Genomic DNA, 15,000 nt, shown 5'->3' on the forward strand with positions numbered 1-15,000 from the left:
GGAGCGGAGGTAAGTGTGAGGGGAGGGAAGGGGGGGAGTGGAGTCAGATTGAGGTCAAGGGAATGTACCTCTCCCGCGGGGGTGGAAATTGTAATCTCCTATAACATACAGACAGACACATAGTCACACACATACATACATATATACTGTTTATACAGGCATACGCACACACAAACATATGCAGGCATACGCAAACACGCATACACACACAAACACAAGTACGCATACACACATACATGCACATACACACGCACGCACACGCACACACACGCGCGCGAGCGCACGCACACACACATGCACACACACACACACACACACACACACACACACACACACACACACACATGTATACACAAATACGCACGCACGCACATATAAAAACACAACATACAAACACTTTACATTTTGGGTATTTACAGGTGCAGAAAAAAAACTTGACACAACACAACACAACACACACACACAGAGACACAAACACACACGCACAGATATATATATATATACACATACTTCGGGGTTTAGGGTATACATGAAATTTACAGGTGCCAACGAACAACAGAACTTGTCCCTATAACTGTTTACAACCAAACTGATAGTTAACAAGGAAATCAATTGAGTGTTCAGAAACAAAGACTATCTCAGTGTGATTGTCAGGATGTTTATTTTGCTTCCTCTTTTTTTTTTTCTTTTTTTTTCTCGGTCTGTTGCTAAAGTAAAGGTGGGATTTCTTCACGACTGACATAATATCATATTGACTGACTGACTCATTCATTCATTCATTCATTCATTCACTCTCTGTCTCTGTCTCTGTCTCTGTCTCTCGCTCGATCCCCTCTATCGTTATCTCATGCTCTTGTGGCTCTGTGTGTGTGTGTGTGTGTGTGCGCGCGCGTGTGTGTGTGTGTGTGTATGTGTCCGAGCGTGTGTTTATGAGTGTGTGGCTGCCTGTCTGTCTGTCTGTAAATGCCTATGTGCATGGCTGCTTTTACATTTCGGTGGGCTCTAACCACCTTCCTGACCAGAACTGATACAGAAAATTCCACGGTTGGCCAGGCTGTGAGTGTCACGCGAGGGCACGCGCACGTGTGTGTGTGTGTGTGTGTGTGTGTGTGTGTGTGTGTGTGTGTGTGTGTGTGTGTGTGTGTGTGTGTGTGTGTGTGTGTGTGTGTGTGTGTGTGTGTGTGTACCACCACCAGTGTCAGTGACCGACGTGTCTCAGTGTGACTGTGTGCAGAGCGCACCAGACCGAACAGCTGTTTTATGTTGTTTTTTCTGTTGTTTTACTTTTAGGTCTGTCAGTCCCCTTCATTGAAGGAAATGGACACCTGTCACCACAACACCCATGTGTGTACAATATTGCCTCCCTCTCTTACTCCGTGCTGTGCTCTGTGTGTGTGTGTGTGTGTCTGTCTGTCTGTCTGTCTGTGTGACACAGAGAGACAGAAGCAGCAACAGAAGTGTGTGACAACGGAGTCGGGTTGCACTGTTTAAAATTTCAAGTCAGCGAAAACACACACACCTGACCGTGTGCCACAGATACCACAGGTTCACTTTCACATACAGAGGATGCTTCGGGTGCTTCCCCATCTCTCTTCCTTTCTCTGTCTCTGTCCGTCTGTCCCTTTGCCTAAATATGTTCTCTTTCCACGCCTCTGTGTGTGTGTGTGTGTGTGTGTGTGTGTGTGTGTGTGTGTGTGTGTGTGTGTGTGTGTGTGTGTGTGTTTGTCTGTCGATCTATCTGTACGTATATATTTGTGTCTATATGTGTGTTTATACCTCTGTATTTGTGTTTGTGCATTTGTGGTGTTTTTTATGTGCTTATCTATATGGGAGGATTTTCTGATAAAAAAAATGCCTTACAGAACAACCCCGTGTGCTTGCGTGCGTACGCGTGTGTGTGCATGTGTCTGTCTCTCTGCGGTGTGTGTCACGTATAGATGTGTGAGTATTATGTAGGTGTGTGTGAGTGTGTGAGTATGTGCATAAATACATATGCGTGTGTATAATATATGTATACGTATATATATATATATATATATATATATAAGCATGCGCGGTATATGTGTGTGTGTGTGTGTGTGCGTGTGTGCGTGTGTGTGTGTGTGTGTCTGTCTGCCTGTCTGTCTGTGTCTGTATCTGTGTGTGAGTGTGTGTGTGAGTGTGATCTTCGAGTCCGAAGGACCAACGTCATCATCATCATGTGTGTGTGTGTGAGTGTGTGTATGTGTGTGTGTGTGTGTGTGTGTGTGTGTGTGTGTGTGTGTGTGTGTGTGTGTGTGTGTGACGAGCGCGCGCGCGCCCGCGCGTGTGTACTCTGTTTGCATGCATGAGGCGTGCATGTGTAAATGTACATGTTCCTGTCTATATAAATGATGTGTGTGTGTGTATGTGTGTGTTTGCACAGGCAGGTGTGTGTGTTTACAGACAAGATGTTGTAAAAATCGATGAGAGAAGAGCAGAGGGACTGGTGATGTGCAGGCCTTTGATGATCATCACCATCACGGTATGACTGGCTCGTCAGTCTAATGAGTCTCCCCGCCACGGCACTGTCACAAGCACTGATGGCTCAACAATGGGATTCTCTCAACCTTATTTCACCAAACGGAGTTTGTGTGTGTTATTACTGTCATGACATGTTGACTGCGATTGTGTGTGTGTGTGTGTGTGTGTGTGTGTGTGTGTGTGTGTGTGTGTGTGTGTGTTGTGTGTGTGTGTGTGTTGTGTGTGTGTTGTGTGAGTGTGTAAGTGTTGAATGACATTTTGACATTTTAGTTGCCCCCCACGAATGATCTGACGTCATAATTTGACATATGCAATTTAACAAATAAGGCACACATTTAGAATGCATATAATAATATTCAAATATACTTGCACTGTTACTCGTACGTGCACTTGCATCACTGGCACACACACACACACACACACACACACACACACACACACACACACACACACTGCCCTCATACATGCCACTTATAATCTTGGGCTCTCTTCGACAACAACAACAACAACATATTAAACGTTTTTCATGTCTCACTCACTCACACACACCTACCCAGGGTAGAAAACACTCCACACACTTTCTGCTACCAAATCACATTCCCTGCCTACCGGGAAAAACCACTCCACTCCGTAACACTAACACACACCCACCTGCGACAAGCCACACACAGCAAGATACACAACACACAGCTCCTCGAACATACACACATGCACAAGGCCGCTCCGAGGACAGCTTTCTCGGGGTAAACAAACTCCTGGTCGTCAGCGCTTTGAAAGAAGTTTCACAGTACACAACACAACAACAGCACCACAACACGAACCACGCGAAGTGTACACTATACCTATTCACAGCAAACACCACTTCCTCGACGTGGAGAAGAGAGGAAAAAACCGGACTTTTCACAAGTTGACAAGTTCCCCCAGTCATGTATATATCCACACTCCACTGAGGCAAATCACATGCACCACAACAATTGTTCTGCGTTGAACACTGATGACTTTCCGTCCACATACATGCACACACACACACACACTACACACACACTCACACACCCCTGGGCAAGAAGGGGTGAGGGTTTTTTTTAACAAGTTACGAACCCCACAACAACAGCTTTCACCACCACAACCACCACCACGCCACAACTTCTGAAACGATTGCCTTCCCCTTACTTGTTGACGGGAGTGAGGAAGGGGGTGGGTGGCGGAGGATACGAGACACTGAGAGTGAGGGAGGGTACGGAGGGGGTCACGGCTCAAATGAACGGGGGGGTGGGGGAGGCAAGTGAGGGTGGGTGGGGGTTGTGGCTCGCCACAAAGAGTTATCTGTCTTGGCCTGCACCCACTTCCACGCTCACAACCTCCACTATCACATTCACCCTTCACTCAATCCACAAGTAGAGGGGGCCCGCTCGCCAACGGACAGACACACACACCACCGTTTACACAGCAAGTGGAGGTGCTGACAGGATCCGTGGATTGCTGTACGATGGGTGTTGCTTTGCCCTGGTTTCTTTCACAGTGTGTGTGTGTGTGTGTGTGTGTGTGTGTGTGTGTGTGTGTGTGTGTGTGTGTGTGTGTGTGTGTGTGTGTGTGTGTGTGTGTGTGTGTGTGTGTGTGTGTGTGTGTGTGTGTGCTTGTGTTTGTTTGTGTGTGTGTGTGTGTGTGTGTGTGTGTGTGTGTGTGTGTGTGTGTGTGTGTGTGTGTGTGTGTGTGTGTGTGTGTGTGTGTGTGTGACCTAAAACCACGTTTCGCAAACGATCTGGGGGACGAAGGGGGAGATGATCCTGTAAAATGATAGCATGGAAGATATTTCAGTCGTTGACTAGTCCACGAACTTGTGTGTCTGTCTGTTTTTTTACTGTGTGCTTGTTTCACCAAAACTGGGTTGTTGTTTTTCGTCTTAGCGGCACTACTCCCAAGCCACTCATTCCCAGTCCCCACACAGCCACACCCGGGTTCGTCTGTCGCAGTCCCGCGGTCTGCAGTCCACAGGGTACAATCGATGTTAGGTCGCCAGGAGGCGACACATCAGAGAAGACCCTGCACTGCTGCTGAGTCACTGGATTTTTTAAGTTTCGCATTTCGTAAACAAAGAACAGTAAACCACATTTATATCGGCTTCGGATCCACTCTGTTTACGCATACCCAGATTCAAACACTCGACTGTTGGCCGCCGTTCTTTCTCTGTCTCTGGACCTTGCAATTTGAATGAACCGGCTTCCTCTTTCGCTTCGTCAATGAGTCTCCACACTCAGCTCTTTCAAGTCTGGACTTAAAACCCACCTCTTCCCAAAATAGCCTCCCTTCCCTGCCTCTTCCTTGTCTTCAGTTTCTCCAGTTTTTGAGTTACGCATGCGTGTGAATGACTGGTGCGAAAGCGCTTTGATTTGTCTCTGCACAAGATTCAGCGCTATATAAATACCATTATTATTAGTAGTAGTAGCAGCAGTAGTAGTAGTATTACATTAGTGTAACAATCAACGCACCACACCATCACACACCTAAACCCAAAACAACGGAAACCAAACAAAAAACCTGAGGAACTTCACAACAACCGACACAACTGGACCGGTTAGCCATACGGCGACCTGTGCTGCGCCAAGTTTGCTGAGAGTTCAGAATGTTCCTTAACATGTGCAATTCACCATGGGGTCAGGTACACTGATTCTCAACGATAATATAACTAAGCTCTGTCACGTTAGCTCATGCAGCCCACCCCTGTGCAGCTGCAGACCAAACTGACAAGAGAGGACTAAAAGAGGACAGAAGCAAAAAGAAGTGTGGAGGTGGGGTGGAGGGAAGAGAGAGAGAGCCTGAGAGAAAAGGTACACAAGGAAGTTTCATGTTCAGAAGGTTGGAAACACAGGTGGGCTAAAGCTGCTTTGCGTACAGGAGTAACCTCTGTACTGGAAAATTGCACTCTCTCTCTCTCTCTCTCTCTCTCTCTCACACACACACACACACACACACACACACACACACACACACACACACACACACTCGTCAAACACGCACACATATATGCATGCACACATACATACACTCGTTCACTCACTCATGCACACACACACACACACAATCATCTCCCTCCTTCCCTCCCAACCTCTCCGCCTCCATCCCGCCTTCCTCCCCATGCCCCCACACCCGTGCCCTCACCCCCCCTCGTGCCCTCACCCCAACCCCCTCACACCACCCATCCCAGTGGCACTCTCTCTCTCTCTCTCTCTCTCTCTCTCTCTCTTCTGGGGATCCCTTTTCAAGGTTGAAACAATAAGCTCATTCATTCACATCAGCAACCAGACAAGTGTGAAAGAGAGATTACGACACTTATCTTTTCTTACTTGCGTATAAAATTACGCCGGTGTGTATCATAGCCCCCGTAACCCCCCACCCCTCACCCCGACTTGCTCTCTCTCTCTCTCTCTCTCTCACACACACACACACACACACACACACACACACACACACACACACACACTTCTCAGTAGTTAAGTGGAACTGAATCAGTGTATCGTTTTACTTACCCCGCAGGGAAATGAGAGACAGACAGGCAGACAGAAATAGAGACAGACACTGAGAGAGAGTCTGCAGATGGAGAGAAGAGAGACAGCGAGAAAGAGAGAAATCAAGTGAGACAGACAGACAGAGACAGAGACAGAGAGATCGGGAGAAAAAGGAAAGAGAGATGGAGAGAGATAAGACAGACAGACGGACAGACAGAGATAGAGACACCGAGAGAGAGATGGCGAGAGGGGGGCGAGAGAAAGAAAGAGAGAGAGTGAGAGACAGAGAAATAGATGGAGAGAGAGCCGGAAAAAAGAACAGCCAGCCAGAAGGCAGCTTCTGTCTTTTATTTGGCAGTGAACTCAGGTACACAGAACAGCTGTGAAGTCCGTGAAAGGAGCGGGCTGGACAGATCAGATACCAACTGCTGACGACAGCCTCAGACAACAAGACGGCCAGTTGTGTGCTGGGGGGTGCGGGGTGGGGTGGGGAGGGGGTTGTTTTTAATGTTTTGCTTTCTTCAGTGCTTTACTCTCTCGTTTTCAGCAGAGAGAGATGTCTTCTTGTCTTGCATTCTGAAAAGTGATAAGTGATAAGACTTGGTGTGTGTGTGTGTGTGTGTGTGTGTGTGTGTGTGTGTGTGTGTGTGTGTGTGTGTGTGTGTGTTAGAATATTTTTTGAGATAATGATATTAATGAAATTTGGTAAATTGATTTGTTAAATATGTTCTTTTTTAAATCATACCGTCCCTCAAATCAGAATTTCCTTGTGTTGCTCAGTTAATATTTTATTCAAATGGTTACGAAAATGTCAGTGCAACAAACAGTTAATCTGACAATAAATTGTTTCAGTCAGTCAGTGTGTGTGTGTGTGTGTGTGTGTGTGTGTGTGTGTGTGTGTGTGTGTGTGTGTGTGTGTGTGTGTGTGTGTGTGTGTGTGTGTGAGTGTGTGTGTGTGTGTGTGTGTGAGTGTGTGTGTGTGTGTGTGTGTGTGTATGTGTGTGTGTGTGAGTGTGTGTGTGTGTGTGTGTGTGTGTGTGTGTGTGAGAGACAGAGAGAGAGAGAGAGAGAGAGTGTGTGTGTGTGAGGGTGTGAGGCAAGGCAAGGAATTTATTTCGTGTGCCTCCTGGGGGCATTGCAACATTACATACGTTCACCATCTACACACATCCAATGAATACAAAAAGAGTGATATCAAAAACAACAAGTAGTGCTCATTCGTTCAGTCACTTAATATACACATTGACAAGTACTATTTCACTCATAATACAAACAAACATACAAAAAACAGCAAAAAAATCAACTGGGGAAAAAAATCGTATCAACAAACAAAACATTAATAAGGAGAGCTGCGAATAGCAGAAACCAAGGATTGTTTTAACTTTTTTTTCTTTTTTTTTATAGAAAATAATTGGTGGAATTTAATGGTGTTTGGGAGGATTCTATAATACCTACAGGAGAGGGGGTGAGGAGAGGGATGTATGTGTGCGTGTGCGCGTATATATATATATATATATATATATGTGTGTGTGTGTGTGTGTGTGTGTGTGCGTGCGTGCGTGTGCGTGTGAGTGAGCGAGGGTGTGTTTGGGAGTTTGTGTGTGTGAGTGAATGAATGAATGAGTGTGTGCCAGTGTGCTGATGTGAGTGACGCGGTAGACAGGGAGAGAGAGGTGGGGGAGTCGTCTGCGTTAGAGAGAGAAATGGCTTGGACAATAATTCTTTATGACTCACAGCATTGCTGCCCTATATCGCTCACTTACCCCCCTCCCCCCCTCTCTCTCTCTCCCTCCCTCCCGCCCCGATCTCCATTTCCACCAAACCCCCCCTCTCTCTCTCTTTCCAACTGTCTCTCCGTCTCTCTCTGTATCTCTCTTCCCTTTCTCTATGTATGTATGTATGTATGTATGTATGTATGTATCTATCCATCCATCCAGTGATTAAACTCTCCTGTCTTTTCTTTCACTCCTTCCATCGTCATATTATGTTCTCTCTTTCACACACACACACACACACACACACACACGCCCGCCCGCACGCACACACACACACACACACACACACACACTGAGAGAGAGAGAGAGAGAGTGAGAGAGAGAGAGAGAAGCCCTTTTTTCTTAATAACCTCAACAACTTCAAATGACAACCTGTACAAGAAACTATTTCTTTCTTGTTCTTCTCTGGGGGTTTTTTTACATGGTAACATATCGTTTTAACCCCTCCCCTCCCCTCCCTTCACCACAACCCTACCCCACCCCTACATATAATATAACTCTAAAATAATAATATAACCCTAAAAGGACTATACATGTTTTAGCTTTAAAGCCACATTCCACAGGAAAGAAAGAACCCTGCAATCAGAAACGTTTTCAGCTTCTTCCAGATTCAAGCTGTCCTCTTGTCAGTGCTGGTAGGAGAGAGAAAAAAGACTTCCAGGAAACACACACACACACACACACACACACACACACACACACACACACAATGTCTAACAATCTGTGTCAGTGTTCTGTTCTCTTTTCTTTTCTGAGGAGTGTTTTACGTCCACACCGCAGTGTAAATGTCCTTGGACAAGGAGGGCTTTATATCCACACCGCAGTGTAATTGTCCTTGGACAAGGAGTGTTTTACGTCCACACCGCAGTGTAATTGTCCTTGGACAAGGAGTGTTTTACGTCCACGCCACGGTCTAATTGTCCTTGGACAAGGAGTGTTTTATGTCCACGCCGCAGTGTAATTGTCCTTGGACAAGGAGTGTTTTATGTCCACACCGCAGTGTAATTGTCCTTGGACAAGGAGTGTTTTATGTCCACACCGCAGTGTAATTGTCCTTGGACAAGGAGTGTTTTATGTCCACACCGCAGTGTAATTGTCCTTGGACAAGGAGTGTTTTACGTCCACACCGCAGTGTAATTGTCCTTGGACAAGGAGTGTTTTATGTCCACACCGCAGTGTAATTGTCCTTGGACAAGGAGTGTTTTATGTCCACACCGCAGTGTAAATGTCCTTGGACAAGGAGTGTTTTATGTCCACACCGCAGTGTAAATGTCCTTGGACAAGGAGTGTTTTATGTCCACACCGCAGTGTAAATGTCCTTGGACAAGGAGTGTTTTATGTCCACACCGCAGTGTAAATGTCCTTGGACAAGGAGTGTTTTATGTCCACACCGCAGTGTAAATGTCCTTGGACAAGGAGTGTTTTATGTCCACACCGCAGTGTAAATGTCCTTGGACAAGGAGTGTTTTATGTCCACACCGCACCCCCACCGCAGTGTAAATGTCCTTGGACAAGGAGTGTTTTATGTCCACACCGCGGTGTAAATGTCCTTGGACAAGGAGTGTTTTATGTCCATACCGCGGTGTCATTGTCCTTGGAGGAGGAGTGTTTTATGTCCACGCCGCAGTGTAAATGTCCTTGGACAAGGAGTGGTTTATGTCCACACCGCAGTGTAAATGTCCTTGGACAAGGAGTGTTTTATGTCCACGCCGCAGTGTAAATGTCCTTGGAGGAGGAGTGTTTTACGTCCACGCCGCGGTGTAATTGTCCTTGGACAAGGAGTGTTTTATGTCCACACCGCAGTGTAATTGTCCTTGGACAAGGAGTGTTTTATGTCCACACCGCAGTGTAATTGTCCTTGGACAAGGAGTGCTTTCCTATCCTCCCAGGAAAACAATAGTATTTTCTCCCTTAAGAGTGGAGGAGTGGGGGGGGGGGAGTCTTTGTGTTGTTTTTTGTTCGGCGACACTGGTCACAGTACACACACGAGGAAGTGGGGGGGGGGGAGTGGATACGGAGGGAGAGAGAGAGGGGGGGGGGGGTACCCAAAGGTAATGTGAGGTGGTTGTAGTTCTCAGAGATAAAGACATTCAGACATTGGGAGGTAGCACAGAGAAAGAGATGCACACGCATGCAAACTTAGACTACACACACGCGCGCACACACACACACACACACAGAGAGAGAAAGGATAAAAAGAAATGAGAGACAGACAGACGTCTAATGAGCACCGACAGACAAAAAGACACACACAAACAGAAGTTTTTACGGATGTGCTGGGGCACATGAGACCAAAACCTAAAGCTAGACAGAGAGAGACTCGAGAGGACAGACGGACAGACAGTGAGACGGAGAAAAGGACAGGCAGCCAGGCGGGGACAGAGAGTGCAGTGTGTGTGAGTGCGTGCAGTATTCAATGCCCTCGCCAATTTGTCTCCACACCTTGTAGGTCAAGGCCACACGGATTTCCTGTCCTGCAGATGCGCTGATAATTGTTTCAGTTTCAGTTCGCGCGTGCGCACGTGCAGGCAGGCCACGCACACTGCAAAGGACGTGTGAACACATGCATGCGCGAACACACGTACATGCTCACATTCATACTAGAAACAGGGAAGCGCGATGCAGACACGATGCAGACACAATACACACACACACACACACACACACACACAAGCGTACGAACACACACACACACACACACACACACACACACACACACACAAGCGTACGAACACACACACACACACACACACACACACACAGCGAACGCAATGTTTCCAAGGGCGTGTCAAAGACCACAAGTCACCACCTAATTGCTACAAGTACTTCACAAGTACGCACACAACCACCACCACCACCAACAGTCCTCTCGATCCTCTTTGTGTAGTGTTCTTTCCATTCTCTTCTGCCATGATCACAAACAGTGTCGTCCTCCTCCACCGTCCACATCCCATCCGCCTGTCACTGAATTTGGTCCGTCGCCACCATCCGTATTCGCGCACATGCCTCCACACTCCGCTCGCCCCACCCGAGCGCTACACAACTCAGCGCCCACACCACTCCACACACTGTGCCCCGCCAAACTTCGCCTTCGCATCCTGGCCAGCACGAAACCCACAAGCGCCCAGCCCCGCTACACCCCCACCCCACCCCACTCGTACCCCCATCACCCAATATCGTTCGTCGCCTTCAAAATTGAGATCCCTTGAACGCTGGCCCACAGTGGTCATGTAATGGAAAAGGACAGTTCACGTAAGTGCCCCACTCCATGCATATCATGCCCGATCACCCCCCCAAATCACCCGTCATCACCCACCCCCACACCCCCACCTGCCGATGTGTCACGTACAATCGGATTCGAACTTCAACTGAGGTCCTCGTTGAATCACTTAGCCATGTCAGAACTGGACAAGGTATGTCCGGCGTGAAAATCTTCCTCCATCTGCCACATGCATTTAGTGGTGGCCTGAGTAGCGCCGCCCTGGGAAGCAGGAATTCACGGCTGTTGTGCAAGAAATATTCTCAAATACAACCTGATTGCTGGCGCTAGTCTTGGAAAGCTTACCAGGTCCGTTCACATGCCTAGGGAAGAGTACCCACGGCAACGGCGTTCCCGCACATCTGTACAACAATCACCTTCCCGAACACGGATACATGACAAAGAAAGCGCACTTATGGAGACTTTCATTTTCCTTAATGGTCGGCGCTGTATATGCGAACCCAGCTCATCCCCTGGCAGTGCAGTCCATTTCAACCCAGTAGAAATCTGTTGTCTTAGAATCAATCCAAAATCCATTTTGACCCTAGGTCACCTGCTTGGCAAGTCCTTGGAAAGCTATTCCCCTTGTTTCGTATCCATCCAGTAAGCCCAGGATTTCACCCTCATTGTCACCTCGCGTTTCTGACGCGTACTTTCACATACCTGTCCTTGTAGCATCACTACCAGTCAGAAGCCACGGTATCAACGGTTGTTGCCCTTTTACATCCAAATCCATCTGTCACCCATGATTTCTCGGCGTGGCTGTCATTAAACAATACCCAGCATTTCACACCTTGCTTGCTTTTTCATCCAAATCCATTTCATACCCAGTATTTCACACCTTGCTTTGTCATCCAAGTCCATTTCATACCCAGTATTTCACACCTTGCTTTGTCATCCAAATCCATTTCATACCCAGTATTTCACACCTTGCTTTGTCATCCAAATCCATTTCATACCCAGTATTTCACACCTTGCTTTTTATCCAAATCCATTTCATACCCAGTATTTCACAGCTTGCTTTGTCATCCAAGTCCATTTCATTCCCAGTATTTCACACCTTGCTTTTTCATCCAGATCCATTTCATACCCAGTATTTCACACCTTGCCTTTTTTTCTTTCTTTTTTTTTTATCCAAGTCCATTTCATACCCAGTATTTCACACCTTGCTTTGTCATCCAAATCCATTTCATACCCAGTATTTCACAAGTTTTGCTTTTTCATCCAAATCCATTTTATACCCAGTATTTCACACCTTGCTTTTTCATCCAAATCCATTTCATACCCAGTATTTCACACCTTGCCTTTTTTTTTATCCAAGTCCATTTCATACCCAGTATTTCACACCTTGCTTTTTCATCCAAGTCCATTTCATACCCAGTATTTCACACCTTGCTTTTTCATCCAAATCCATTTCATACCCAGTATTTCACACCTTGCTTTTTCATCCAAATCCATTTCATACCCAGTATTTCACACCTTGCTTTTTTATCCAAGTCCATTTCATACCCAGTATTTCACACCTTGCCTTTTTTTTTATCCAAGTCCATTTCATACCCAGTATTTCACACCTTGCTTTTTCATCCAAGTCCATTTCAGTCCTAACTGACCAGTTGGTGTGTCATTGCAACTGACAGTTAGCACAATGCCAAGAGTTTACCCTATTTTATAAAAGTTACATGACATATCATGTCACGTGTTGATGCACCACTGTGGGGTTTCCTGAAGTAAATACGTCTTGTCTTGTGTCGTCTTGTGCCGTCTTGTCTTGTCCTCTGCTGTTAGCCCCCATCCGACCTCTTACGATCCACACCCACCCCACGCACTACAGCTGTTATGAACTGGGAGATGAAAAGACCACACCCGCCCCCCAACAAATAAACACACACAAAAAAAACCCCATTAACAATCCAAAAAAAAGAAAGAAAAAAGTCAGTTAGAATAATGCACACACGCACGCACACACACACACACACACACAAACATATATATGTATATATATATATATATATATATATATATATATATATTATCCAGACTCACACGCCCAGACAGCATAAAACGGATTTTACAGCCTGCGAAAAAACAAAACCCACACTCTCTCTGGGGGTAGGATGATTGTGTATCGACCTCGATATACCCCCTTCCCATCTCCACCCGTCCTCCCACACACACCCCTCCTAAAAAAAACACCTCCCCCTCCCCTTCCAGCCCTTTCCCTGCAGGCTGTTTTCACTGCTGTGGTTTAAAAAAAACAAAAACTGCACGAGCAAACGTGCAACCAACCCACTGCAGCGACTGAGGAACACGTGGCAAAACAGCCGGCAGTCACAGTGCAGTGCGAGACAGCCACACCATGCAGGGAAAAACAGAACAACAACAACGACAACAAATCAGTGTCCTCGACATCAGTGACACCCTCCCAACCCCCCACCCCAACCCCAATAAAAACCCACCCTCCCTCCATTCCCCATCCCTCACCCTCACCTCTACCCACCGCACACACACACACTCTCCTTTTCTAACCACCAATCGTGTTCCACCCACCACCACCCCAATCCCGCTGCCCTCAGAAAACTACCGGGTGATCTATCCTTAATTAAGAGCGTGCCTGCGAACACGCAATGCGGTTAGCTGATCGGGTTGGGGGGTGGGGGGAGGACGGGGGGCGGGGGAGGAGTGGGGAGCGGAGGGGGGGGGGGCATGGAGGGGGGTCGAGGGTCTTTCTTTCTTTCTTTCTTTATTTTTTTATCTAACTTTATCTCCCCCTCCCCCCTGTTCTCTGTCCACTCGGTCTGGCGGAGTTCCGTCCTGGCCGAGAATTGGAATTGCCGCTGTGTGTGTGACTGACCCGGCATTGTCTCCCCTGGCAGTGGTTTGTGTGGGGTGGTTTGCTCTGGCGGCAATTATCGGGATCGTAGACGTGTGTGTGTGTGTGTGCGCGCGCGTGTGTGTGTGTGTGTGTGTGTGTGTGTCTATGTGTCTGTGTGTGTGAATTTGTGCGTGAATTGTGTGAATGTGTGTGCGTGAATTATGCGAATGTGTGTGTCAATTTGTGCGTGAATTGTGTGAATGTGTATGTATTTGAATGTGTATGTGGATGCGTGTGTATGTGAATGTGAATGCGAATGTGTGTGTCAGTTTGTGCGTGAACTTGTGTGAATATGTGTGTGTGAGAGAGAGAGAATGTGTATGTGAATTTGTGTCTGTGTCTGTCTGTGTGTCTGTCTTTGTGTGTAATTGTTTGCATGCCCCCCTATGGGTTAGGTTAATGTTAAATTCCCAATAGCCCAGACAGACACAGACCTCTAGGCAGATAGCCAGAGACGGACATAGACTGAGACAGACATGTAGACAGACAGACAGACAGACAGACTCTCTCTCCATCTCTTTCATTCCAAAGCAACTCCCCCACCCCCTCGCTCGCACTCCATTTTTTTTATAGTCTTTTTATATGTAATCTGGAGTCTCCTTTTTTCCCTCAGGCACTCACGCAAACATGCAAGCACGCAGAGAGTGGGCCAGGGGGGTGGAGTGGGGTGGGGAGACAAGTGAGGTACAAAGAGAATAGGAGACTGAAAGGACAGAGAATCTCTCGATATTTATTTTTTTTTAACAATGCTAACAGCCGGGTTGGCTGTCACCCGTCAGGGAGACAGAGACGGAGAGACAGTGGAGAGAGCGGTGAGACAGACAGACAGACAGACAGACAGAGTGATCGGCGGAGCAGTCAAAGTATCTTCTTCGCTCGTGGACTGCACCTCCCACGTTCACTCGTATGTACACCAGTGGGCTTTACGTGTATCACCGTTTTTACCCCGCGACTCGGACCTGTACCCGGACTCGGACGCACATTCACAACACACACACACACACACACACACACACACACACACACACACACATACACACACGCACGCACACGCACGCCCCCCCCCCCCCTGCCCCCTCACACACACAA

General features: G+C 47.2%; 1 protein-coding gene across 6 annotated transcripts in view; it reads right to left on the reverse strand.

Moving 5' to 3' along the window:
* LOC143283645 (neuronal membrane glycoprotein M6-a-like) overlaps positions 1-15,000 on the reverse strand; it is a 233,851-nt gene that overhangs the window by 154,274 nt on the left and 64,577 nt on the right. Inside the window, exon 1 of one of the 6 annotated variants that reach the window (XM_076589842.1) lies at positions 3,345-3,644. The exons of 2 other annotated variants lie outside the window; for them this stretch is intronic. The gene's annotated coding sequence lies outside the window, so the exon portion shown is untranslated. Of the gene's footprint in view, positions 1-3,153; positions 3,645-15,000 lie in introns of those variants that run through there. 3 more of the 6 variants (XM_076589841.1, XM_076589840.1, XM_076589839.1) reach the window with 3 other exon arrangements.

Source organism: Babylonia areolata, chromosome 7, assembly GCF_041734735.1.
Source record: "Babylonia areolata isolate BAREFJ2019XMU chromosome 7, ASM4173473v1, whole genome shotgun sequence".
NCBI classification, from domain to species: Eukaryota; Metazoa; Mollusca; class Gastropoda; order Neogastropoda; family Buccinidae; genus Babylonia; species Babylonia areolata.